This window comes from Biomphalaria glabrata, chromosome 1 (genome assembly GCF_947242115.1).
Source record: "Biomphalaria glabrata chromosome 1, xgBioGlab47.1, whole genome shotgun sequence".
NCBI lineage: Eukaryota > Metazoa > Mollusca > Gastropoda > Planorbidae > Biomphalaria > Biomphalaria glabrata.
The window spans coordinates 36,815,265-36,841,462 of record NC_074711.1 but is presented as its reverse complement, the minus strand read 5'-3'; the positions used below and the strand labels follow the sequence as shown (position 1 = coordinate 36,841,462).

At 35.3% G+C, this 26,198-nt stretch overlaps 1 protein-coding gene across 1 annotated transcript in view; it reads left to right on the top strand.

Moving 5' to 3' along the window:
* The first annotated feature begins 4,447 nt into the window (after window positions 1-4,447).
* LOC106071502 (neuropeptide Y receptor type 2-like) overlaps window positions 4,448-26,198 on the top strand; it is a 67,526-nt gene continuing 45,775 nt past the window's right edge. Inside the window, exon 1 of the mRNA XM_013231625.2 lies at window positions 4,448-4,617. The gene's annotated coding sequence lies outside the window, so the exon portion shown is untranslated. The remainder of the gene's footprint in view (window positions 4,618-26,198) is intronic.

Here is a 26,198-nt window from a genome sequence, read left to right as displayed (position 1 = left end):
GTCAGGAGCTTCTCGTTCAGATTGAGTCGTGTCAGACCGACCAACAAGGTAATGCTATTTAGTTCATATCACATCGTCATATCGCCGGTACACCATCTAGTTAGCACAAATACCCAGTGTCCCACGTTGTCAGGTTCATTTGCATCTAGGTCTTGCTAGGGGGATGATGATTCTAAAAATAATGATCTAAGTCAGTGTTTTTCAAACTTTTACCAGTGGCGCCCTCCTAATAAAAACAAAACAACTAAACATTTTTTCTAACCCTCCACATCTTAGCAATCTGGGATCTGTTGAGCGCTGTAAAACTCAGCAGTGGGGTCAGAGAAGGTTTTCAGAATGTAATTCAAAATACAAGAAACAGCCGTATTTCTATAACACAATTTCCAGTTTTTCTTTTTATATATATTCGGAGCCGAGCAAATGCACCAAACTTTTTCCTGCGTTCAGAGCTACAGAAATGTATCATTCTGGTGTCTACAACGCACTTTTTCTCAGAGTAACAGGATCGCATGTTAAAATTGAAAGTTAAAAGAGGGATGGGTCAGGCCAATACATTTGTTAAATAAAGTCTAATAAATGCGGCCTTACAATACTATTATTATTACTATTACTTTGGCAGGACTTGGCGCTCTCCTTAGCTGGATGCTACGCCCTCTCAGAATTTCGTGACATCAAAATTGTGATTGTTAACTTGTGATTGAACTTCCTATTCAAATACCTTGTTGAATTATACATTGGTTTAAATGAAATTTCGAATACTTTTGAAAACTTCGTAAATCTAATTTTTTTATTTCATAATACACAATTTCTTTGACAATGCAATTTTTCAACCGCCGTGATCCAATGCTGTCCCAATTTTTTACTCCTGTCTCTAATCCTGGTGAAGACCGGGATTTTTTATTTCAGGATCTTTAGGGATGCCTCTGAGTCCATTCAGCTCTAATGGGTTTCTGACTTTAGTTTAGGGAAAGGTAAAGGTGGTTGGTCATTGTGCTGGTCACATAACACCTTCGTTAACCGTGGGTCACAGAAACAGATGACCTTTACATCGTCGCAAGTTCTGAAAGGTGAACTTTACATTGCTTAATAAGACATGGTAATATAAAAAGGTAAAATGGCCATTTTAAAACAAGCTACAGACACAGTCCATGTGGCAATATATTTATTGAAGAGACATTTTAAACAAGCTACAGACGCAGTCCATGTGGGAATATATTCATTGAAGAGACATTTTAAACAAGCTACAGACGCAATCCATGTGGGAATATATTCATTGAAGAGACATTTTAAACAAGCTACAGACACAGTCCATGTGGGAATATATTCTTTGAAGAGACATTTTAAACAAGCTACAGACACAGTCCATGTGGGAATATATTCATTGAAGAGAAAAGAGAGGCTAGGTAGTTTTGATCAGGTAATACTCTGATTTACATTATTTCATCAGCTATCATGCACTTTACCCAAGGAGAACATTCTTTTTAGAAAAGCTGGGGAAGTATTAGTTCTTCCAGCCCTGACCTCAGGTTCATCCTCTCTCAGTTTCCCAGAATCCACCTCCATTTGGGTTATGGAATAAAAGATGCATCCAATAATGAGCTTATTTCCTAAAACTTTAATTAGAAGCTTTCAATTTTCCAAAATGATTTCTTTTAATATTTTTGTTTTTAATATCATTAACAACAAGAAACAATATTGATATACATTATATTTGTAGCAACTTTAAAGCAAATTAGTCATAAGGAATAATCTCACGGGCATTTGCATTTTAAGAAAATTCAGATCTATCCACTATTCGCATTGTGAGATCTTGTTAAAATTTTAGCCTACAATTCCATTCCTGGTTGATTGTAATCATAAAAATGTGTTAATTAAATGACAAACTCATGCCGAAAATAAGCTCATCTTTCAACAGTTTTGTGAAACACATGATATTATTGTAAACTGAGGTTCACTGGATTTCGAAAGGAAATTGTCTCGCTCGTTTTGTTAAGCTCTTTAATACAATTTCGAAATTGTTTTGATAAACGAGAAGATTCATCGGTTGGCGATGACATAACGCAGGCTAAAAAATTTCTTTTGAATGGTAGGCATCTAACGCAAATGAATGAAACCAAGGAAAGACTGACTTTCATTGGTTAAATCATTTTCTCTTTCATTGAGATATTGAATCTATTTTAAAGAGTTTTGCAATCTCACATAACTTGGTTGTTAACAAATGATTTACTGCCTCAGGACATTGATGACTGCAATTCACCTAACAATGCTCTATGAATAAATGATGATTCACCTCTAGGATGTAATAAACTAAATAAATTAAATGTGACAATTTTTAAACATGTTACTGATGTCCAAGTTGATTGACAGGAAAGAAATAGAATCACAAAATCATGTCTTCAGTAAAAAGAACGTTAACATAGGAGGCACCACAGAGATATGGCTGCACCTAAATGTTCCTGTAAAACTCTAAAACTGTGGTCGAAAATGGAATTATTTTTAGCTTTCCATCAAAATACATTGTTAAACTGGATTTAACTTAATAATTAAGCAAAGGAAGGAAAGGTAGGAAATTAGGCAATAATAATATTTTAATGAAAAATAAAACTAAATGTACAATTAAACCTAAGAATAGTTGGCTCTAATATTCAAGAGCTAAAGAGGGACTACTCAAAGGATTTGAAAGAAAGTCATGACAATCAGATTATGTTTTTGTTATTAATCACTTTAAGTTATTTGATATAATGTTTGTATTATAGTTAACAAAAATAACGACCTGTTTGTTATTGACAGTGAGAAAATTAAATTAATAAATACAATTTTTTATTTCAATTTGCCTTCTTTATTATTATTTTTCTTAGAAGGGGGCGCTGGCGGATTTTTCAAAGAAGAGTACAAAAGTAGGCAATAGGTCAAAAAAAGTTGAGGACCACTGATTTACATTCTGAAAGATAAATTGGCATGATTAATAATATTTTATCAAAAGTTTTTGTTTAGCACTATTTCAAGCTTTTAGCTTTTTCTTCTCAATACTCTATGATCCTATCACTTGTCAGGACAAGTTTGGAAAATGGCTGGGGGGGGGGGGAAAGAAAGGGATATCTGAGTGGATGTTACGTAATTTGTTTTCAAAAGCATTTACAAAAAAAAAAAAGGGAACGTACCTGAATTCGAACACTTGGCTCACAACTCTTAGAGACGACATGTTAACCACTCTGCTAATGAGGTACTTATGACTAAAGAAGATTGTATCATTAGGCCTATATATTGTTTGTTTCAACTTAGAGCGGCGACCCATAAATGGGACTAATTCAACGTATAGCCTACCACGACATCTGTCAAGTACAAGTTCTTTCCCTTGTTCAAGATACCAAACAAAATATTAATTAACTAATTAATTCATTGATTTTTGTTTTGTCAGATAAAAGAAATAATTGTGCAAAAGTGTGTAAAATTTGGTACTGCGTGTATTAGTAATAATTATGTTTTTAAACTAATTTTAAGCTAAATAAATATTTATACTAAACTAATAACTTTAAAAGTTAAATGTTGACCTAACTGTATCTTATAGAATCACGATGTGTTCTATATAAAAAAAGGAAATAACAATAAACTATTTATAAATGAAGATTTAAAAGCAACTCCTACTTATGGTTATGCAGATCAACTGCATTACAGCATGTAAACGTTTCAATTAATTGTAATTAGCAGTTTGAGTAAATCCGCAACTTCCATGTACTATATTTTCATTTTTCATTGTGCTAAGTAATGTGAGAAAATACGACTGACCCACAGAGGTCGCCTACGAGTTTGTCGTGCGGTTTGCTCGCTGGACTGTCGTTCGGATTTATCGATGGTCGAGGGTTCAAATCCTGCCCGCTCCCATCCCCCGTCGTCCTGCGGGAGGTTTGGACTAGGAAGTAAACTATCTTCAACTCTGAAGGAACATCCGAAACATGTAAAACATTTTACAATTAATATCTTGTTTGTTTGTTGTTACTATCATTTTTTATTTTACCTCGTTATATTGCAAAATCTTTCTAGATTTTCTTCGGTGAAATGTACAGTTGTCTTCTTCACCTATCCCTTAGTCTGTCGGGCCGTTTAGAAACCACACAAGATTTGTCGACCGTCTCTATCCATTCCTCTCTGTCATTAGCCTTGGATAGAGCCTCTTTCAATTTCAGGCCCGTCGATTCTTTTTGTTATAAAGGTATTGTTCATTTAAACATCATGGCAAGAAGAGCGGGCTCCTAACGAGACTTAAGAAAATAGAAGTGGACATCTACGCTCCCAGCGTCCACCATCTATTGCTGCAATATTTCACCCATTCAATATAGATCCAGTGGACAGGAAGTCACACGGGGCTCGCGCGACATCAGCCGCCCGTCAGCAGACCCATGCGCTACAATCTGTCGATGTGGAACAGCAAAATACAGTGTCGGCTTCCCAAGTGTGAGTTGACTAAGTCTATGTGGGAGCTGTGAGATTGCTGTCTCCTCATAGATCATCTAGTGTGCGTTCTCCCTGTGGAATTTCTAAACTTTCTTGTTTCCGAGTATAGAAAATGCTCTCTAGGAAGATATCCTCTTGAAAGCTTTCGGAAGGTTCTTTGTTGTGGTGAGTTTGGTATTTATAACTTTATCATTTTACGAAATTTAGATTTAGGGCTAATTTTTATCCGTCAAAAAAAAAACCGTCACGGTGTAAATTGTAATGTAAGATTTACAACGTATTTACGTATTTATGACTCTTGTTGTTTCGAGAGACAAAGAATGCATACAGAGTTTCATCCAAAGATCACATTCATGGGCCTTAGATAAATAATTTGACCAAACATCATGGTCTCTCTCTCTCTCTCTCTCTCTCTCTCTCTCTCCCTCTCTTTTTATTCTCTCTCTCGACCTTGACACCATCTCAACTGCCGGAGCGAAATAATTTCCCGCCTAAACGCCACGATTTACCCCCTTTTTTTTCTCTAAGTTGATCCTGAAGTGTTAACACAGCAAGGCAGTGGACGTTCAAATCCTTCTCTCCAAGATAAATCGCCATATTAAGATGACGAGCTCGATCTCCCCCGAGATGTTTGGTTTTAAAGGCGCCAGGTATCCGCCTTTGCTTCCTCATATATTAGCAGCTTCTGGACTTATTATCTAAGCCACAGGATGCTGGCCAAATGCTAGATTTGCTTGTCATAGTCTCTTGGAGACGAATGTCATTTATAGACAATGGATGTTTATCTCATTGACACCTTTTGCCTAAATAAGCTTTGAAAGCTTCTAGCTTATCATTGATAGTTTTACTGTATGTTGGCTCAAAACTAAAACTGAAAGGGAAATAAACTTTTTATTATAGATGTATGTCAGATAGGGTAATAATATATCTTCTTTTAAAAAAACGACTACGGTTCATTTGAGAAAATATATCAAATGGACTAGATACAAAGATCTAATTCTTCAATATAATTATTGTCCCAAAGGCTATCTACGCTTGTTTAGCATCAAGGATGGCTGAGTAGAATCCTAGAACTACCATACCGAGATCATATCACCAATAGAGAAATGATTTCACGCAGGGGCAGTGCCTAGACCACTAGTGGGGATCTATTCCTGGTCCCCCCTCTACGGCCACTCACGTTCAACCAAATTAAGATACTAGCTCTAGATCTGGGCCACTCGACCTAAAAGTGAAGTGGTAACCGAACGTGGCCTGATCTTTCTCTATGAAGTGTGTATAATAGCAATAGTATAACATTTTGTACTATTTGTGTTTAATCAGATAACTCTGTCATTATGGTCAAAATACATTTTATATCAAAGTATACAACGGCTTCTAAAATAAGTTTTAAAATATTGAAGAATCCTTTCATTATATTTCATATATATATGAATGAATGAATATATGAATGAATTCTTATACCAAAAAGTTCTACATAACGATTTAAGTTGACGACAGAAAAGAAACAAAGGTTTTGGTATTCCGATATATTCTGATTTGGTCCAGCCATCCAACTAGGTAGTTCTGCTGGACGGCCTAGTTTGGTCAACGTGTCACGCTTAATTCAGGTGAATCATACATACATACATACATACATATATATATATATATATATATATATATATATATATATATATATATATGTATGTATATATATATATATATGTATGTATATATATATATATATTGATAAGGAGACATCTATGGCCATGTGAAATGTCTGGTAGTGTCCTCAAATTACTGGTACAAACATTTTGGTACTTTCTTAAACAGGCATTAAAAATGGTTACAATCATTAGTACTGACATCTGATCCAATAAAATAAAATTGCCTGTAGACTAAATGTTTTATGATCACGTGGTGTTGTTTTCTTTATCACGTGACGTTTTCGTGTAGGTGCAATCCTACAGAGAAAATCCCGAAATCGCGTGCTGGATTTGAAACCGAAAGATACCCTAAAAAAAAAAAATCTTCCAAAATATCCAATTTGTTTTTTTTAAGCAATAGGCCTAAAAGATTATTCCTAAGCTTTTAATAATCAAAATGAAAAAGTCCTGAAACATAAATCTATTATTAGGCCACAAATCTCAACAGAAATGTTTTAATTTTTTTTTATTTTACGCATCATGTTATGCTTCATTGTTACATGACTGAATTTGTACATATAAAGATGTAAGCGAAGGGTCAAATTAATTTAAAAAGAACAGACAGAAGATCATCATTGCTTCTAGTTTCATGGTCTTTTTAAAAAATCAGTATAGAGTATTGTAATGTCTGAGAAATCTTTTCAACTCACATTGTGTTCAACTCAGAATTGGATTTCTCATAGACAACTACGTTCCTAACATCGTCACTGCATACAAACATTGACATTCGTGTTTTTGTTCAGCAATGCGCGGTGATCTACAAAGTTGAGACTCTGACGAAATCAGTTTGGCTCTATCAAACTGTACTTATTTTTTTCTCTAGACCGAAAACCAGAAAATAATTTAGAAATAGATACACTTTACTTTTGACTTCGCTTCTTGGAAAGTTTGTATGTGTCTAACAATGTATGAATTACCCCAAGGTCTTTTACAATATTTAAAAAGTATTTCAAAGTATTGAGTGGACTGACACTTTAACTTACAGGAGGTCGTATTTTAAATTAGAGTTATTATTTGTGAATGGTATAACGAATTGTTTCATGGGAATAATTGTTGTAAATCTACTGATGCTTCCTGCATAGCTGGCTTTGGTTTCTCTTAGATTTAAGTTAACGGAGAGGGGCTCATCGTCATATTCTTAAGCTCGGGTCCATCGTTTGACTTACTACGCCTCTGACGATACATCTAACACATTATGTCCCTCTTGTTAGATTCTCATAGTACGTAAACTAACAAGTGCCAGTATGGTCTGTTTCTCATTCTACTACCATACATGAAAGTCTGATCTGTTTCTCATCTACACTACCTTACATGAAAGTCTGATCTGTTTCTCATCTACACTACCTTACATGTAAGTCTGATCTGTTTCTCATTCTACACTACCTTACATGTAAGTCTGATCTGTTTCTCATTCTACACTACCTTACATGTAAGTCTGATCTGTTTCTCATTCTACACTACCTTACATGTAAGTCTGATCTGTTTCTCATTCTACACTACCTTACATGTAAGTCTGATCTGTTTCTCATTCTACACTACCTTACATGTAAGTCTGATCTGTTTCTCATTCTACACTACCTTACATGTAAGTCAGATCTGTTTCTCATTCTACTACCATACATGTAAGTCTGATCTGTTTCTCATTCTACTACCATACATGAAAGTCTGATCTGTTTCTCATCTACACTACCTTACATGAAAGTCTGATCTGTTTCTCATCTACACTACCTTACATGTAAGTCTGATCTGTTTCTCATTCTACACTACCTTACATGTAAGTCTGATCTGTTTCTCATTCTACACTACCTTACATGTAAGTCTGATCTGTTTCTCATTCTACACTACCTTACATGTAAGTCTGATCTGTTTCTCATTCTACACTACCTTACATGTAAGTCTGATCTGTTTCTCATTCTACACTACCTTACATGTAAGTCTGATCTGTTTCTCATTCTACACTACCTTATATGTAAGTCTGATCTGTTTCTCATCTACACTACCTTACATGTAAGTCAGATCTGTTTCTCATTCTACTACCATACATGTAAGTCTGATCTGTTTCTCATTCTACTACCATACATGTAAGTCTGATCTGTTTCTCATCTACACTACCTTACATGTAAGTCTGATCTGTTTCTCATTCTACACTACCTTACATGTAAGTCTGATCTGTTTCTCATCTACACTACCTTACATGTAAGTCTGATCTGTTTCTCATTCTACTACCATACATGTAAGTCTGATCTGTTTCTCATTCTACACTACCTTACATGTAAGTCTGATCTGTTTCTCATTCTACACTACCTTACATGTAAGTCTGATCTGTTTCTCATCTACTACCATAAATGTAAGTCTGATCTGTTTCTCATTCTACTACCTTACATATAAGTCTGATCTGTTTCTCATTCTACTACCATACATGTAAGTCTGATCTGTTTCTCATTCTACACTACCATACATGTAAGTCTGATTTGTTTCTCATCTACACTACCTTACATGTAAGTCTGATCTGTTTCTCATCTACACTACCTTACATGTAAGTCTGATCTGTTTCTCATTCTACTACCTTACATATAAGTCTGATCTGTTTCTCATTCTACTACCATACATGTAAGTCTGATCATTTTCTCATCTACACTACCTTACATGTAAGTCTGATCTGTTTCTCATTCTACACTACCTTACATATAAGTCTGATCTGTTTCTCTTTCTACTACCTTACATATAAGTCTGATCTGTTTCTCTTTCTACTACCTTACATATAAGTCTGATCTGTTTCTCTTTCTACTACCTTACATATAAGTCTGATCTGTTTCTAATCTACTACCATACATGTAAGTCTGATCTGTTTCTCATTCTACTACCTTACATGTAAGTCTGATCTGTTTCTCATTCTACACTACCTTACATGTAAGTCTATTCACCACTTTCTGACAATCTTGTAAATTAAATTTACTCCTGACGTAATACGGCGATGCATAGAAAGCAAAAAACATGACAAACACTTACGCACAAACACACACACACATACACTTCCATTCTTCCAGAAGACATCTTTAAGTTAATTGTGTTAAAGACAAACTAGCAGTTTTTAATCCAACTCAATAGAACTAACATTGTAAGTTGCTTTTTTCCCTCAGGGTTACGATACAAAAGTCCATTTATTTCATTTATTCGCCATTAGCACCACAGGCCAATGTTATTTGCAGAGAATACAAACACACAAACACATTCGATCACAGCGTCTTCCACGAAATGTCATTATTGTGAGACATTAATTGGGTAAAGTAGAGCCTCTGCCCACTTGACTGATGTTGAGAGATTTCCTAAGTTTATTACTAAATGCCTTACCCATGTGTTCTCTCGAGTCTTCTGTTGACCCAGTCAGAATAACGTGTTTCTTGTGTCCCTTCAATGATTATGAAGATAGAATATAAAATATGATGCGATGACAGAACATTGATTCTCTCTCTCCCTCTCTCTCTCTCTCTCTTTCCCTTTGTATCTAATATATAATGTAGGTTGTTAGGAATATGTATGTATGTATGTATGTCCCGTATAGAAATCAAAACCGTTTGACTCGGTTTGACCAATCTTGATAAAACTTGGCATACCGTAGTGTATGTTTAATATCCCTCCCACAACATAGATCTTAATCCAATCCAGTAGATCAGTAATACCCAAACTAAGGCCGCGGATCATATCCGGCTAGTAGTCTATATTGTTGCAATTATTTTACTAAATGTAATCTATTGAGCGGAAGGGCGGTGGCTGAGCGGTAAAGCGCTTGGCTCCCGAACCAGGTGTCCCGGGTTGGAATCCTGGCGAAGACTGGGATTTTTAATTTCGGGATCTTTGGGCGCCTCTGAGTAAACCCAGCCCTAATGGGTACCTGACATTAATTTAGTTGTGCTAGCCACATGACACCCTCATTAACCGTAAATCACAGAAACAGATGACCTTTACATCATCTGCCCTATAGATCACACGGTCTGAAAGGGGACCTTTTTACACTATTGAGCTCTTTAAAAACAAACTGGACATAGTGCAAAAGAAAAAAAAACACAACTGTTTAAATCTTGGCCGCTTAATTGAAACTTAAATCTCTAAGGTTTGATCGGCGCCTGCTTCCTATCAATTATAATCATGTCCTGGTTATTGTCTTGAAGTGGCCAATCAAACATTCGGTTTCAAAGAAAAACATCCCTTGTTTACGTCTGTCCGATGACGTTTCCGGAAAATAAATCCTACTTTTTAAATGTAATAAATTATATTGTTTTTATACGTCGTTTATTTCAATCGATAGTTGTTATAAAAATACGAAACTTGACAACGTTTTCTACATTTAATGTCAACATTTCCAAGCAAAATCTTTTTTGTGTGTGTGTGTGTGTTATGCAAACATATTTACACTATTAAATAACCGTGGATAAAGTTCTTAATTCAAAATTGCTATAGCAGTACGTAATTTGCCATAATATCTAAAACAGATCACTTTTACAATACTTAATAATAATAGTTCAATTCAATTCTTCAATTCCGAAGATAAATTAAGAGTGTAGTGTTTTACATGATTTGAGTGCAGTGTTTTACATGATTAGAGTGTAGTATTTTATATAATTCGAGTGTAGTGTTTTACATGATCACAGTGCAGTGTTTTACATGATTAGAGTGTAGTATTTTACATAATTCGAGTGTAGTGTTTTACATGATCACAGTGCAGTGTTTTACATGATTAGAGTGTAGTATTTCATGTGATTACAGTGCAGTGTTTTACATGATTAGAGTGCATTGTTTCACGTGATTTGAGTGCAGTGTTTCACGTGATTTGAGTGCAGTGTTTCACGTGATTAGAGTGCAGTGTTTCACGTGATTTGAGTGCAGTGTTTCACGTGATTAGAGTAAAGTGTTTTAAATGATCACAGTGCAGTGTTTCACATGATTAGAGTGCAGTGTTTCACATGATTACAGTGTAGTGTTTTACATAATTTGAGTGCAGTGTTTCACATGATTACAGTGCAGTGTTTCACATGATTAGAGTGCAGTGTTTCACATGATTACAGTGTAGTGTTTTACATATTTTGAGTGCAGTGTTTCACGTGATTACAGTGTAGTGTTTTACATAATTTGAGTGCAGTGTTTCACGTGATTACAGTGTAGTGTTTTACATAATTTGAGTGCAGTGTTTCACGTGATTACAGTGTAGTGTTTTACATAATTTGAGTGCAAAGTTTCACGTGATTACAGTGTTTCACGTGATTACAGTGTAGTGTTTTACATAATTTGAGTGCAGTGTTTCACGTGATTACAGTGTAGTGTTTTACATAATTTGAGTGCAGTGTTTCACGTGATTACAGTGTAGTGTTTTACATAATTTGAGTGCAGTGTTTCACGTGATTACAGTGTAGTGTTTTACATATTTTGAGTGCAGTGTTTCACGTGATTAGAGTGCAGTGTTTCACATCATTAGAGTGCAGTGTTTCACATGACAACACAAACTCAGATTTAAGTATGCCTTGTTGTTAGGTCGTTAGGTTCATAGGTAAAGAACATCAAACATCTAACATGATTAAAGTGCATTGTTTCACATGATTAAAGTGCAGTGTTTCACATGATTAAAATGTTGTGTTTCACGTGATTAAATTGCTGTGTTTCAGATGATTAAAGTGCAGTGTTTTACATGATTAGAGTGTAGTGTTTCATATGACTAGAGTGCAGTCTTTTCACATGATTAAAGTGCAGTGTTTCACATGATTAAAGTGCTGTGTTTCACATGATTAAAGTGCTGTGTTTTACATGATTAAAGTGCTGTGTTTCACATGACAACACAAACTCAGATTTAAGTATGCCTTGTTGTTAGGTCGTTAGGTTCATAGGCAAAGAACATCAAAGCAGACGTTTGTTCAGAGAGAATAAATTTAACTTGTTATTAAGTTTGTTTGATTTGTTTCTTCAGAAATGGCCTATAGGAGAAATGGGGGGGGGGGGCTTTTCTACTGTTTGCATGAAAAAAAGATGCATTAATCCTGAAAGCGCTTCATTTAATTAAGTGTCAATTTATCCATCAGTCATTGTATTTTTGAAGCGTGCTCTTTAATTTAATAAAGCTGGTCTCAAAGGATTACTAGTTTAGCACTCTCTTTCATCCCACGCACGTCACTTGTTGCAGGTCCCATATGTTGAATTTTATTTAATAGGCCAAAGGAAATTTATGACGGCAGGTCATTCTAGTTCAAGAAATCAGCAGAGAAAAAAAAACAAGTAATAAAAGAATGCTTTCAGTGTCACACTTTGACAGTCGAAGTTGAAACACTCCTCATAAAAATCTAGCATTGAATCAAATGTTCCACGAAGGCTAGAAACAACAAGTTTTACAGAATTTGTTAGCAAGAATTCTCTATCGTTTATTTATTTTGCTTTAAACTCAATAGTTCCGATTTCCGGTTTGAAAGATCCTTTTAACATACATTAAAATTAGGATTAACTCAGAATTTTAAAAATCTTTAAAAAAAACACCACAAATTTAAAAAAAAAATAAAAAATTAAAATATTATAATCTAATTCAGTGATGCCCAAAATACGGCCCGCGGGCCACATCCGGCCTGCGACGTGGTTCCATCCGGCCCGCCGAGATTCTGACACAAAGTGTAGACACACCCCTCGAAAAACAAAAGGTCAAATTATGTTGGGCTTCACTTGTAAAGAAAATGTGGCTGTTTTAAAAAAAAGAACAATATCTAAACGTCATTATGAAACCAATATGACGGCATTCTTGGTTTGAGCCACGAATAAAAAGATTGTTAAACTACTCCTACAGATTGGAGATCGATGGAAATATTTAGCAAAATAAGCGACAAGAAAATGAGTTGGTGGTAAAGCTAGCTACAATGTTGCTTTTATTGTAAGTACGGAAATTAAACCATTTTCTTATGCGTGAAAAAATTAGTACAGATATCTAATTTCTTAATGTAACTACTAGATCCACGGGTTTCTAATCTAATAGTCTCAAATCCAGGTAAATTTCATTTCGTTTTTTTTTGTGTGCATTTTCGTTCATGTGGCCCGCGACACGAGTGTCAGAAATAAAAATGGCCCGCAGGTCGAATTTGATTGGGCATCACTGATCTAACTAGTCGACCGGCGGCGTAGCATACGCCGCTATTTTTTAAAAAGAACAGGCCTGTAGCCCCATTGTATAAGCCACCACAAGGGGAAATGAGTATTTTTTTAGGTTTTTCAATAGTCTAAAAGTATTAAAAGTATATTTTTTTAAACAAGACATATCGTTGTATTTTTTTTTTTTGCAGTTGTTTATATATTTATTTGTATCTATCTTCTTCCCTCAGTTTGGACGAGCAAGAAGTAAAGGAAAGATTACTCTCTTATTTCTGCGGATAGTAACCCCACGAAAAAACAAGAGAGGGGGGAGAAGAACAAGTGGGTATTCACACGTCGCTACGAATGGTTGCTCCCATCCCCCTTCGTCCTGCGGGAGGTTTGGACTAGGAAATAAAATATCTTCAGCTCTGAAGGAACATCCGAAACATGTAAAACATTTTACAAACAAACATTTTACAAACACTAAATAACAGCGCCGGACTTAACCATTGTGACCAAGAAGTCACGGAAAGAGAACAAGTAATCTACTATGTATATTCACCCGTCACTAAATATCAAGGCCGGACTTAAGCATTGTGGGGCCCTATGCGAAACGGATTTCGAGGGGCCAATTTTGGGTAGGGAAGCGGACAATAAGTGAAATTTAAAAGTTTGTATTAGAAAATAAATTCGTCTATGCATTTTATTCATTTTTTACAACGTACATAATTACTTTACGAGCCTTGCATGTAGCAAAGTCATACGTATATCTAAATAATTCTGTTTCCCACATAGATCACTCTCAAAAGCAAGAATTACCAAATGTTTCAATCTATCTTTGAGACTTGTTGACCTCAAGTAGTTCTTCTTTAGTTTGAGGCGCGAGAAGTTTCTTTCACCTGATTACACAATTACAACTAATGCATAATGCCATTTTTATTTATCGCGAGTAGGATTGGCGTTTTCCATATTGAAGGACACCCCAAAATGACAATTTTTTTATATATATTTCCGTATATTTTAAGGACTTTTTCGTACATTTTGCAATTTTGGGAAATTTCCTGGAGCTCCTGGTAAAACGACAGGATGGCGCGGGAAATCTGTTTTAAGTTATAAAATGGTTTAATTTAATAATTTATACACCTTGAATTAGCGCGGGTCCTATGAAAGTGTGGGTCCTAAGAAAGTCCGGATCCTTTGAAAGTGGGGGCCCACTGTGGTCACATAGGTTGCAGTGGCCTAAGACAGGCCATGCAAAATAGCGGCATATGGTACTCCGCCGGTTGACTAGTAGGTTAAATGTTCGTACTTTTGTTCCCGGCAAGTGGCAGAATTGGTGAGTGAATGATTGGCCAGGACCAAGATATAAATACTGTCAATGTCAGAAGGAGAAAAGGTAAAACAAATCAAGTAAAAGAGACCTTTTTGACATTACTTTGTTACAGTATGGTTCAAGACTTGATTGTAATGAATTTTCGTAGTGTGACAATATTTTGAAACGCTTGTATTTGAATGAACTTAAATATTTCTTGGTGCAATCGTCACGTTTTAGAACTTTTAAAAGCGTTAGAAATCTGGATGAAAATAAAAGAAATGTACAAACACGCGTTGCAGGACAACGCTAACAAAATAAATATAAAAACCAGCAGACCTGACGAGATCACATGCTTGGCCTCTTTCTCACACAGTTTTTGGCCAAAATGTTATTATTCTGTTATTATTCTCTGTTTTATTCATTGTTTAATGAATTGTGTAAATGGAATTCATTTTCAAGAGAGCAAAAAATAATCGATCAAATATAATTCATCACACATAAAAAATTCAGGATTTAGATTTTTTTGTTCTATAAGAATTTTGTTTTGTTTCTTTTGAGTTTCTATTGACTTCACGTTTTTGAAAATGAGATTTAGGAAGTTGTCAATGAATGAGTGTGATAGCAATTGGTGGGTTTCACTTTGTTCTCATCTACACCCAGAAGGACGATGTCTATAGATTGTTGTAGTAATAAACCTCTGGACGTATAATCACAAAGACATATAATAACAGAGTATCTCTCTTTACTCTCGTTCTCTCTCTCTCTGTCTCTCTCTTTCACTCTCTGTCTTTTTCTATCTCTCATTTTCTCTCTTTCTATCTCTTGTAATTTCAATGACTAGAAAACCCTCTCACTAGGACTTGTAAAGTCTCTCTATCACTGTTTTCTCCCACACACACACTTGCTATCCCCAATGCCTTAAATTGCTTAAAATCATCTCTTTTATCTTTTATTTCCCTCTATTTGTAACGAAGTGAAAATCCCCTACATTTCTCTTTTCTCTATGACTCAGAAATTATTTCCATCCTCTTCTTCTCTTTTTTTAAAAGTCTCTCTATCCCTCTCTTTATTTCTCTGTCTCTATCCTTCACTCTATTATTGTAAATCCTCTACTAAAAATTATATCTCCTTCATCTCTGTCAATCTCATTTTGTAAAACCTATGACTTGAAAAGCTCATCTTTCTATCACTCTCTCTCTCTCTCTTTCTCTCTCTAACCCTTTGTATGTTTTGTATAACTTCTGGGAGTATCAAAACTTAATTCCTAAAATTTTAACAACTTCCATCAAAATACGTAAAAGTCCACATTAGTTGTTTTGTTGGGGGGGGGGGGGGGGTTTGTCAGATTTACTTTTCCGGCTTTAAAGTATGGACACGTAGTAACATCGTCAAGAATGCCCTGAAGAAGGTAGTAGGTAGAGTCGAGGTTTAATCAGACACTCACTTCTGTGTTGCCAAAACTTTTTAAAATCAGCCAAAAAAGGGTTAAATTTTAATGTTACCAGACACGATAAGCAAAATCGGGATGGGATTTGTTTTACTTAATAATGAAGGCTCACACCCCATCAGACACACACAGGCATGTAATAATGTCAGATAAGCCTCTGTCAATGCCGTACTTTTATTATGATATATATGTCTAGCATTATTGGAGATGAGAGAGAGAGAGAGAGAGAGAGAGGACGGCGATAACATGCAAAGTAAGATCCGTCTTCATGAATCATGCAAGCAGTCGATCAAATTTCAGCCTTGCTGAATCCTTTATACAGTCAATGTCATGGTGCTAGGTCATCAAGCATTGCACACAAGTCAGTGAGAGTAAACCATTGGTAGAAAACAAAATTGTTTTCTTTCGTATTTCTATTATTGTGTATATTAAATGGCTGATGTAAGGATACAATACTAGAAGTCTGGATATGTATGAAGTCGATAATCTAGAAGAAATAGTTGCGTTGAAGGAGCGACAGTGATACGGACTCGAGATTAAAGGATTTTGTAAACAAGGTAGAGATACGGGTTAGTCGCCACAGAGAGAAGACATTTTGTCTCTTTAAGAGTAAGCTTTGTACATTTAGTTACATTTACTAAACAAGTTGGAAGAAGGGGCGGGGGTAATCACAGCGAAGAGATCACAACTCTGATTATATATATATATATACAAATAAAAAATATATATATATAAACTTCGAGGCTAGAGATATAGCATTTGCAACTCCATGTTGTTACATGTTAAATTAGTTAACTCTTACAAACGATAACTTCACCATTGAGATTGAGATCGTTAGTTAAAAATGAATTCACGGCTTCTTCTGTCCTAATGAATCGTGAGAGAAAATGTGTTAGCGATTTTACAGGATTTGCATGATTAACTCAGTCCTAATAATCTGATCTTTGTTGACACTTTTGATGTGCACTCCATGTTAAATGCAGTAGAAAAGATAAAGAAGATAAAGCGATATGGAGATGCGTGAGAGAGCTATATGACGGAACCTAAAAAGTATATAACGCCACAATATGAAATATAAGGTGTGAAAGATTTTTAACAATAGACAAATAAACAATGTCAAGGACACTGTATTGAAAAAGTCTGGTATTTTGTTCGACAGCCACTGAGCTTAGAATTTGATTCTGCATTGCTTAAGAGAGTAAATAGATTTGTATGATTTGTAAACTAGATACTTGGGAAATATGTATACTTCCTCTTTCTGATTCTGTACACCAGAGACTCCATGTATGCAAATCTCACTTAATTATAGTACGATTGACAAGTCAAAAAAAACAAAAGGATAAAGTAGACAAAAAAAAATGTTGAATCCAAAGTCTTGTAAGAGTCTAGGACGCTATTTATCATCTGAAAGATGTTAAGAATCCAAATCCATGGCTGGAGGAAAATTTCAAGGCATCTAGATCTGAATAATCTTCAATTACTGTTTTTTTGTGTGTGTTGTTCTTAAATCATGCTTTTTATAAGATATCTATTTTCAGAACTAATTTACGATCTTTACTTTGCACTTTCTTCTGTCATTTCAAATTCTGCATGAATAATTGTGTACTTCAGAGAATCTGTGAGCGAGCTATGACGTACATCTTTGTCATCATCACATCATCACACGACACAAGGATTATGTTGGACGTTTTTTCGGATGTTTGTTCCGTACTAATATCTTTTTTATATTTCAAGATACCATTTCGAAGTCTTTAAAAAACGAGTGTCGAATCCAATAAGATTAAATGTAATTATGTTGTTTAAGTTTGAATGTAGATGGTTTCAGTGAGCACCTCTGGTATGTTATTCTGCTTTGGATGTGACAAAATATGTAGATCACATCTTGTACTGTGTGGACATGTACAATTTTACATTCTTCATTATGGACTGTTATTGCTACTTTGCTACTTTTCTTTATGGCGCAAATACAGGTAGCCACAATGAAGTCCAGAACTCATTACACAGATTTCCAAGATACTTGCCACACTGCTATAGAGCAGAAATACTGTATGGACATCTGCCTGATCTGGACATTGTTGTGCAGTTCAGCTCAGATATGGTACCTAATAAAATACTCAGAAAGACACAAAGATAAAGGCACATTCTTTGTTTCATATGCTAGGACAAATTTAGACAAATACTCCTTCTTTCCTAGTTCTATTAGAGCATGGAATGGGTTGCCTGAGTCAGCCAGGAAAACCAATGGCTTGGCAGAATTGAAGTCATTGATTAACATTCATGACTAGTGTAACGAATGTATGTATAAGGTGTACTTGATCTATTTCTACCGTACCTTGATACTCCTCGATGCTTGGGAACACGCGTAGGGCGAAATCATCTTTTTTGAAGTAACGTCTGTATTTCATAAGATAAGATAAGAATAAGAACGCGAAGAACAAAATTTCCCCAGATATTCTGCATTAGTGAACTCCCTTTTACTTTCTATATAGTCTAAAGTACAAATTAATCAAATGTTTTCTTGATAAATTTGACTGTTTGGGTTTATTTCTAAGTTGTTTTTTTTTTTTTGCATTCACATATAAGCATAATTAAGTAAAAAAAAAATAGATTTAATACTAGAGACATGACAAGTAAGACGTATGATAGCTGGAACAATTTTGTTTGTCTACTTCCGATCAAGAACCAAATCTTCATTATCAGACAATTATTTTGCTTCCGAATTAAATTGTTCCCAAAGTTGTGAACATTGAGAAGTTCCTGTTTACCAGGGAAGTGAACCAACAACCTTATTACGTGTAATTCCATCGGCTAGAATAGCATTGTCTTTTAGCTTTTTTATAACGAGTGGGCGTATTGCTTTTATCAGAAGTAATATTTCCCGTTGCTTTTACGTGGGATTCCGAAAAACGATACGTGTCCCAAACTTGAGCTGACGGTGTTTCAATAAGATGAAAGTCTAGACGTGTTTGTAGTGATAATATTGCTGAGTGTTAATGTAGTGCGATGCTGAAGTGAGTCTCTACTGTTATTCTGTTTCAAGGCTATTTCCGTTCCAAGTTTTTAATTGTACCGTCACGTCAATAAACGAAATCCCCGATTAGTCCCAACTTCTACTCGTCCAACTGTATAATCATTACAGTAAGTTTGCTTTAGTGTTTATTTGTGAAGATGTTTAAAATGCTGTCTTCCCTTAAATACCTACACCTAGTTAGTCACTAAATCACTCCAATGAGAGCTCATACACATTTTAGAATGTCAGAATCTCTCTTGTTTTACATAAACTTCATTCAGTGGTCAAGTGTGAAAGAAAAAAGTTGATTATTAAAAGCAGGGGTTCTCAACCTGTGGATCGCGACCCCTTGGGGGTCGATTGAAGATTTGCCAGGGGTCGCCTAAGACCATCGAAAATATGGATTGTTATTGTCTATTTCTGTATTTGTGTGTGTGGGGTGGGGGTCGCGGCGGAGTGGTGGATTGTAAAAAGGGTCGCCGAGCTTAAAAGGTTGAGAACCGCTGATTAAAAGTGTTACCAGAGGGAAGTATAGCGATCATTAGAAGAGCGTGAATAATTAGTAAACAATCAAAGTCAAACATCTTATATTACAGATTTGAGAAAACGTTGTGGCAATTATTTTTAGAGCTAATTTGTTAAAATAAAAACGCATACGACCTAACATTACTAACATCACGGATGAGTGCGGCCTAGAATACAATTAATAGAGTTTGTAGTTTGCCTTTAGAGTGCCTTGAGCCTAAATCAGAAAATTGTTAAAATGGATTGTTTATATTTAAAACAATGGAAAAAAGATATTTCGTAAATATTTTAATAAAAGAATATGAATTTTGTATATGGTATGCAAACTGATCTGAATGAAAAGAAGAGTTTCGTTTCATTTCTTTGTTATTGATTTGTAATTTGTCACCGTCTCTTATAAGAAAGAAATTTGTCTATGGATATATTCTTACTGGTAAATAAACATGAATTTAGCCTTTCATATTATTGTCTTTGTCAAAGATTTCTTTGGGATGAATATTTTGTGATACATGCGATGTTTTTATTCTAGTTGCCTTTTTTTAAAGTTCATAGTCTCTATTCAGTATGAGTTAAAAGTCTACAAAATCGTACCATCATTTCCACCCCAAATAAATGCCCAACGTTCCTCTTTCCTCTCTCATTAAGCCGCCACGGCGAGCACAGAAGAAGCATATACCTCTTGGTTTCCACTTAGTTACGTCACTAGTCCTCAGTAGTAGCTTAGGAAACCAGGTCAAGAATAGGTTTTGGGGGGGCTTCAAGTGTCGCCAGCGTCTTCAACGTAAGCTGTCCCGTGGTTACTCCTGTGACTGATCGATTCGAGTTCGATTGGGTTGTTCCCACGGGGTATATCCTTTCCCTAGTTCTCGTTCCTTCTCTCTCTCTCTCTCTCTCTCTTTCTCTATTATAATATAGCTTTTATATAGCGCTACTTTCATGCTTATAGCATGCTCAGAGCGCTTTTGGTCCAATCTCTTTTGTGGACCAGTGGGGGGAGGGGGTATCTAGGAGTTGGTTTTCCGTGCTGCCTTTAGGCGCTCAGTAAACACAACTCTGCCCGAGTCGGGTGTCGAACCTCGAGCCCCCTTCTAGGTAGTCAAGCCAAGCCAAGTTCAAGCGCACGCTTTCTCTATCTATCTATCTACCGCTCTCTGTCTATCTCTCCATTCTTTTGCTTTTGTTACAATTCAATAAGGTATGTTTTAAATAGGAAATAAACGTGACAACGCCTGGAATGTCAATACATTGAAGCTCTACTAACAGGAACGTATAAAACGTAGGTTCAGACAAAAGGCAATACATTTGGATGTGCATGCTCTTTTATTCAGCTCTTTTAATTCAACAAGAAGTCGAGACTCTTTCCGCCTGGGTCACAGAGAAATGAAATTTAAAATTTTATTTGATTTTTCTTTTCCTCCCCAATGTAATGACGTTTAAGCCTTGTCAGAAGAAGACCAACTTTAGCAAAGAGATCTTTTAGAGAAACTATTGGTTAAGATGGGCTCAGTTTATCCAAAAAGTAAAGGTTCTATTTTATCATGTCAGCTCAACACTGACCTCTAATAAAACATTTTCCTTCGGGCATAGTTTACAGAATATCGAGGCACATACAACACCTCTGTTTAAGAAAGTGCAGGATAGACTTTTATCAAAGAGTCATAAGTAAGGAATCATTCCAATAGCGTCATTTTGTTTTACGACAGTAGATTGAGATTCATTGAATAGCTTCTATTATTGTTGGCTAATATTTTTACATTCCATTGCTGATGTATTTTTTAAAATCATATTGTTCATAAGTATTGCCATTTGAAAACTTATATTACTGTTTTGTATTACTAAATCTTATTGCTAGGCTGCATTTTTAACTTCGATTTATATTATTGGCTGTATTGTTCAGTTATATTGATGGCTTGTGTAAGCTTTTATTACGTTAAAAATTGAAGAAAAAAAACTGTCAGGTATTTCTAGTCAATAAATATTATAGACCAGTGATTCCCAAAGTGGTCTATATAGACCCCCAGGGGTCTACGAAGACTTTCAAGGGGTCTACGAAAGTGAAAAAACAATTTGGGGGTCCATGAGATGTCCAAGGGGGTCTATGATAATAGATTTCATATAAGCAGATCGTGACTTTAATTTTTACATCCCATTAATGTAATTCTTCACACTATGTATAATTTGTAACTTATAATCATTTAAATATTTATCCCGCTATTCAAACGAAAAATTGTTGTATTTAATTTCAATACTTATTAAAATAACTTAATTTTGTCTTCATGTAAATAATGTTTAACAAAAAGAAATGTAGACTGTCTAGCGTTGATTATATAAAATTGTTCATTCTTTCCTTGTCAACCAAGTGGTTACCGATTGCCTTTTTTATTCTCTATTCAACATCATGTAGAGAAGATGGTGGTTTATGAGTCTTACAATATCTGTTCACTTATAGCAAAATAAGGGTATGGTGGTAGAGGTTAAGCGCTTGGCTTCCGTAATTGGGGTCCTGGGTTCGAATCTCTGTGAATTTTGAATTTCAGGATTTTCAAGGCTCCCCCGAGTCCACACATCTCTAATGGGTACCTGAATTATGTTAGTAAAAGTAAAGGCGGTTGGTCGTTGTTCTGCCCACATGACAGCCTGCTCGTTAACCGTTGGCCAAAGAAACAGATGACCATAACATCATCACAATGTCTCAAAGGGGAAATTTACTTATTTATGGCAAAATGCGGAAAACACCATAAGTAAAACATTGCTTTTGTCAGCCATTGTAGTTTTAAAACCTGTTTTACACCAACCCACATCTGATATTATTAAAAGAATTTCTTTAAGCAACAATACAGTTCAAGGTTGCTTCGGAGGCATGAGTTATAAAATTAAAAGTTTCATATGTAATTCTTTGCAAACTACATATTTTTTTGGCTCAGCAGCGTCACAGGTTCTGACAGGATATAGTGGTGTGTGCTACAAACTGCATTATGGTCGCCAGCTCCTTATTTTTCCTCAGGTTAACCCATAAAACTTTTCCCATGTTTGAGTTACAAGACAGGAGAGTTTTGAATTCAGTTTTACTTCTACTAGGTGGGTAGCCAGCCCCAAGACTAATGAGCCCTTCATGCTCGAAGCTTACTGGTTTAGGCGACAGTCACTCGCCTTCGCTCTTTCTCCCAATAGTGATAACATCTTCGCGCGGACACAATATTTGAGCAACTCGTGAAACGTCAACAAATACACAAGAAACTGCTCTTTGTGAAAACTCTTACAATGATACTTAAGGCCATTGTGTTTGGAGATTCCAGCAATACATATTGCTATTTTAATTGGTTTTGAATTTTATCAATAAAAAAGAGAGATCTCTAAAATCTCTAATATGTAGCTTTAAATTACTTTTTCACTTTTCAACTCTCTACAGATAGAAAGTTGGAAGCGTTTTGGCTGAACTGTAAAGTGCTTGGTTTCTAAACCGGGGGTCCCAAGTTTGAATCCTGTTGAAGACTTGGATTTTTAATTTCGGGATCTTTTGGGCGCCTCTGAGGCCACCCAGCTCTAATGGGTACCTGACATTAGTTGTGGAAAGTAAAGGCTGTTGGTCGTTGTGCTGGCCACATGACACCCTCGATAATCGTAGGCCACAGAAACAGATGACCTTTACATCATCTGCTCTATAGACCACAAGGTCTGAGGGGAACTTTACTTTTTGTACAGAATGAAATTATTTTTAAAAACAAAATGTTGAATTTGCAAAAATTTGAAAGTTAAGCAGGGGTCTACCGATAACCAGAAAACATGGCAAGGGGTCTACGAGACAAAAAAAGTTTGGGAACCACTGTTATAGACCAATGTTTTCTTTTAAGGGGTTACATAAGGATCAATCGTTTGTCTGCCCATATTTAATTCACTATCACAGAGCTTGATAAAGAGCTTGGTAAAAACTAAGCTGATTTTCAAAATAATGTTAGCATTTTCTTATATATATATATATATATATATATATATATATATATATATATATATATATTAGAAACAAGTTAAATTTTAAAATACTTTTTTTCAAACGGTTCTGTTGAGTGAAATTTCATCAATTTGTTTCTGTCAGATAGTTTCTGTGGAGCCTTTTCAAAAAACGATAACAAAAACAAAGATAGTTGCTAGAGTCTGAATTTGAACTCTGGTATTGAGCCTCCATGATGAAAGGCCGACGTGTTTAGCCACTAAGCTATTCAAGTACTTATAAAATATAAGGTTTCATAGTCTAATGTAAGTTTAAAAATTTAAGCTTTTCCTCCCTAAGCTTAATACAATGTCAATATAAAACAAATTTAATTCATAACTAACTGGTTATTTTTTATCTTGATTCCCGACAGACAAGACAGACACACAGATGGAGTGAGTTAATATAAGCTTTTTAAATATAGATGTAATATTGCCTCGAAATGACCAGACAAAAGCTGGATTATTGTTAATCTAAATAACAAATAGGTCTATAGCTTGTAACTTTAATTTCCAAACAATAATAGCTGCTTTGGGTATTTAATATTATCTCATATTATCGTTATTAGTACTATAGTATAGCAATCAGAGCCAGATACACACCAATACAGACTGTGCTGCTGTGACGGCTTTGCAGGTAAAGGAGGAATCACACACACACACACACACAAACTCAAAAATATACATTTTACATACATACTATATATATTTATATATAACTAAATACTTATATAAATTCTTTCTTCGAATACATTGCATGTTTTTCTGAATACCTTATAATACATGTTAGTATTAAAGCGGTTTTTTTTTATTAAAACGTTCGAAAGAGAGCAGGCGGGCCTCCACCAAACATACTGCCTTGGGCCTCAACTTATTTATAACTGGCCCTGCTAGTGTTGGACACTGCTATACACTTGACCTGTGGGCTGGGTCTCATATTTGCTTATCCCGCCTTAATCTATCTAGTTAAACAAGATTGACTTGCCTCAGAGGCTAATAATCGAAAATCAATTTCCAAGAATCTAAAAAAAAAGTTACATTTTTTTGTATAACCGGAAGCCGTCATTAGCTTTTCAGCACACAGCAGAACTGAATGAAAATACAACCTCAAAAAAAAAATCAATCTAGTTTCTAAAGGGAAAAAACAACAAGCTTATGATGATGGGGAAAAAAACACGATGTTTACAAGGGAAAAAAAGAAGACATTGAAAACATTTGTAATCTACGAGAAAAACAACGACTCGATCAGCTCAACAACTTCATGCGAGGACATCAATGAACTCGAATCTGTGAAAACATTATCTACATGTCTAATTAAACATTCGGAAATGACATGAGATTTGTACAGAAAAGCGTTCGGAAAAATCAAAAGGAGAAACAGAAACCAATTCAAAACAGAGAGTACAGCTCCAAGCCCTACGAACAAATATTTAAATCAATATACAGCAAACAAACAAAAATATAACAGTTTTAGTCGAATGAAATTTAGGATAAGTATGTTTAAAAAGATTTTACATTTTGGGGAGGGGGGAGGGACTTGAGAACTGAGTAACACTGACTGACTGAATGAATTCAATAATTTATAACAAGATAAACGATAGGCTTAATACAAAAAATGTCATGACCAAGATTCAGCGTGCATTGAACAAGGACGCAGTGGTTTTCCTGAGGTCTGAAATGTACTGATGCATTCTAGTCAATGCCCGACTTACTTATTGGAAAGGTTTCCATCGAATGTTTGGACTTGTCACTGATGCTTTTAATAGAACTGAAAAATCACTTGAAGGAGAAAAAAAAATCGGGCTAATTGGAATGGCCTTCCAAATTTAATTTTAAAATATTGAGCAAATGTGACAGAATGAGGGTAAAGATAGGGAAAGAGAGAGGGAGAGAAAAAGATATAGAGGGAGAGAGGCAGAGGCAGTCTTAGACCTAAATAAGGTGAGAGATATACTGAGCGAGAGAGAGAGAGAGATTGAGGGAGACTTAGACCTAAATAAGGTGAGAGATATACTGAGCGAGAAAGAGAGAGAAAGAAAGAAAGAAAAAAAATGTGAAAAAGCTAGAAAAACATAAAGAATTACAAAGAACTAATGCCTAGACTGCTGTCACACTAAATGACATTCAATATCCAGAAGCAAGAAAAAACATTTTAACGCAAAAAAAGACAATAGAATGTAATCTTTAACTCTGAGTCATTGTTTTGTTTTCTTGATTTGTTTGTTAAAGAATCTTTTTTTGTTTTAAATTCTAGTTCCTTTGTTGAGGGAGCAATGAACTGCCAACTTTGTTTATTGAATGACATTTGAGCCGCAGCTCATTCTCTCACTATTTCTTTCCTCTTTTAAACAAAGTGTTGCTCAAATGTAGACTTGTTTGTTTTTGTACATCCTCTCAACGGTGGATGACATGGTTAGATTCTACTGCTTGGGGGGGGGGGGACATTATAACGTATTAGTTGTTTAATATTACGAATTGTAACAGTCAGTTATAGCTCCATTTACTTGATATGTTCTGCTACAACGACCACAACAGGCCGCAGTGAAAAGGCTTAGAGAAGAACATGCAAGCTACCAAAGAGGCAGATCAGCACTGATTGTCATCCTGCGAAACATCGCGCAAAGCCATTAATACTCAAATATTATATGTTTTTTTGTAATTGATTACCTAAAACAA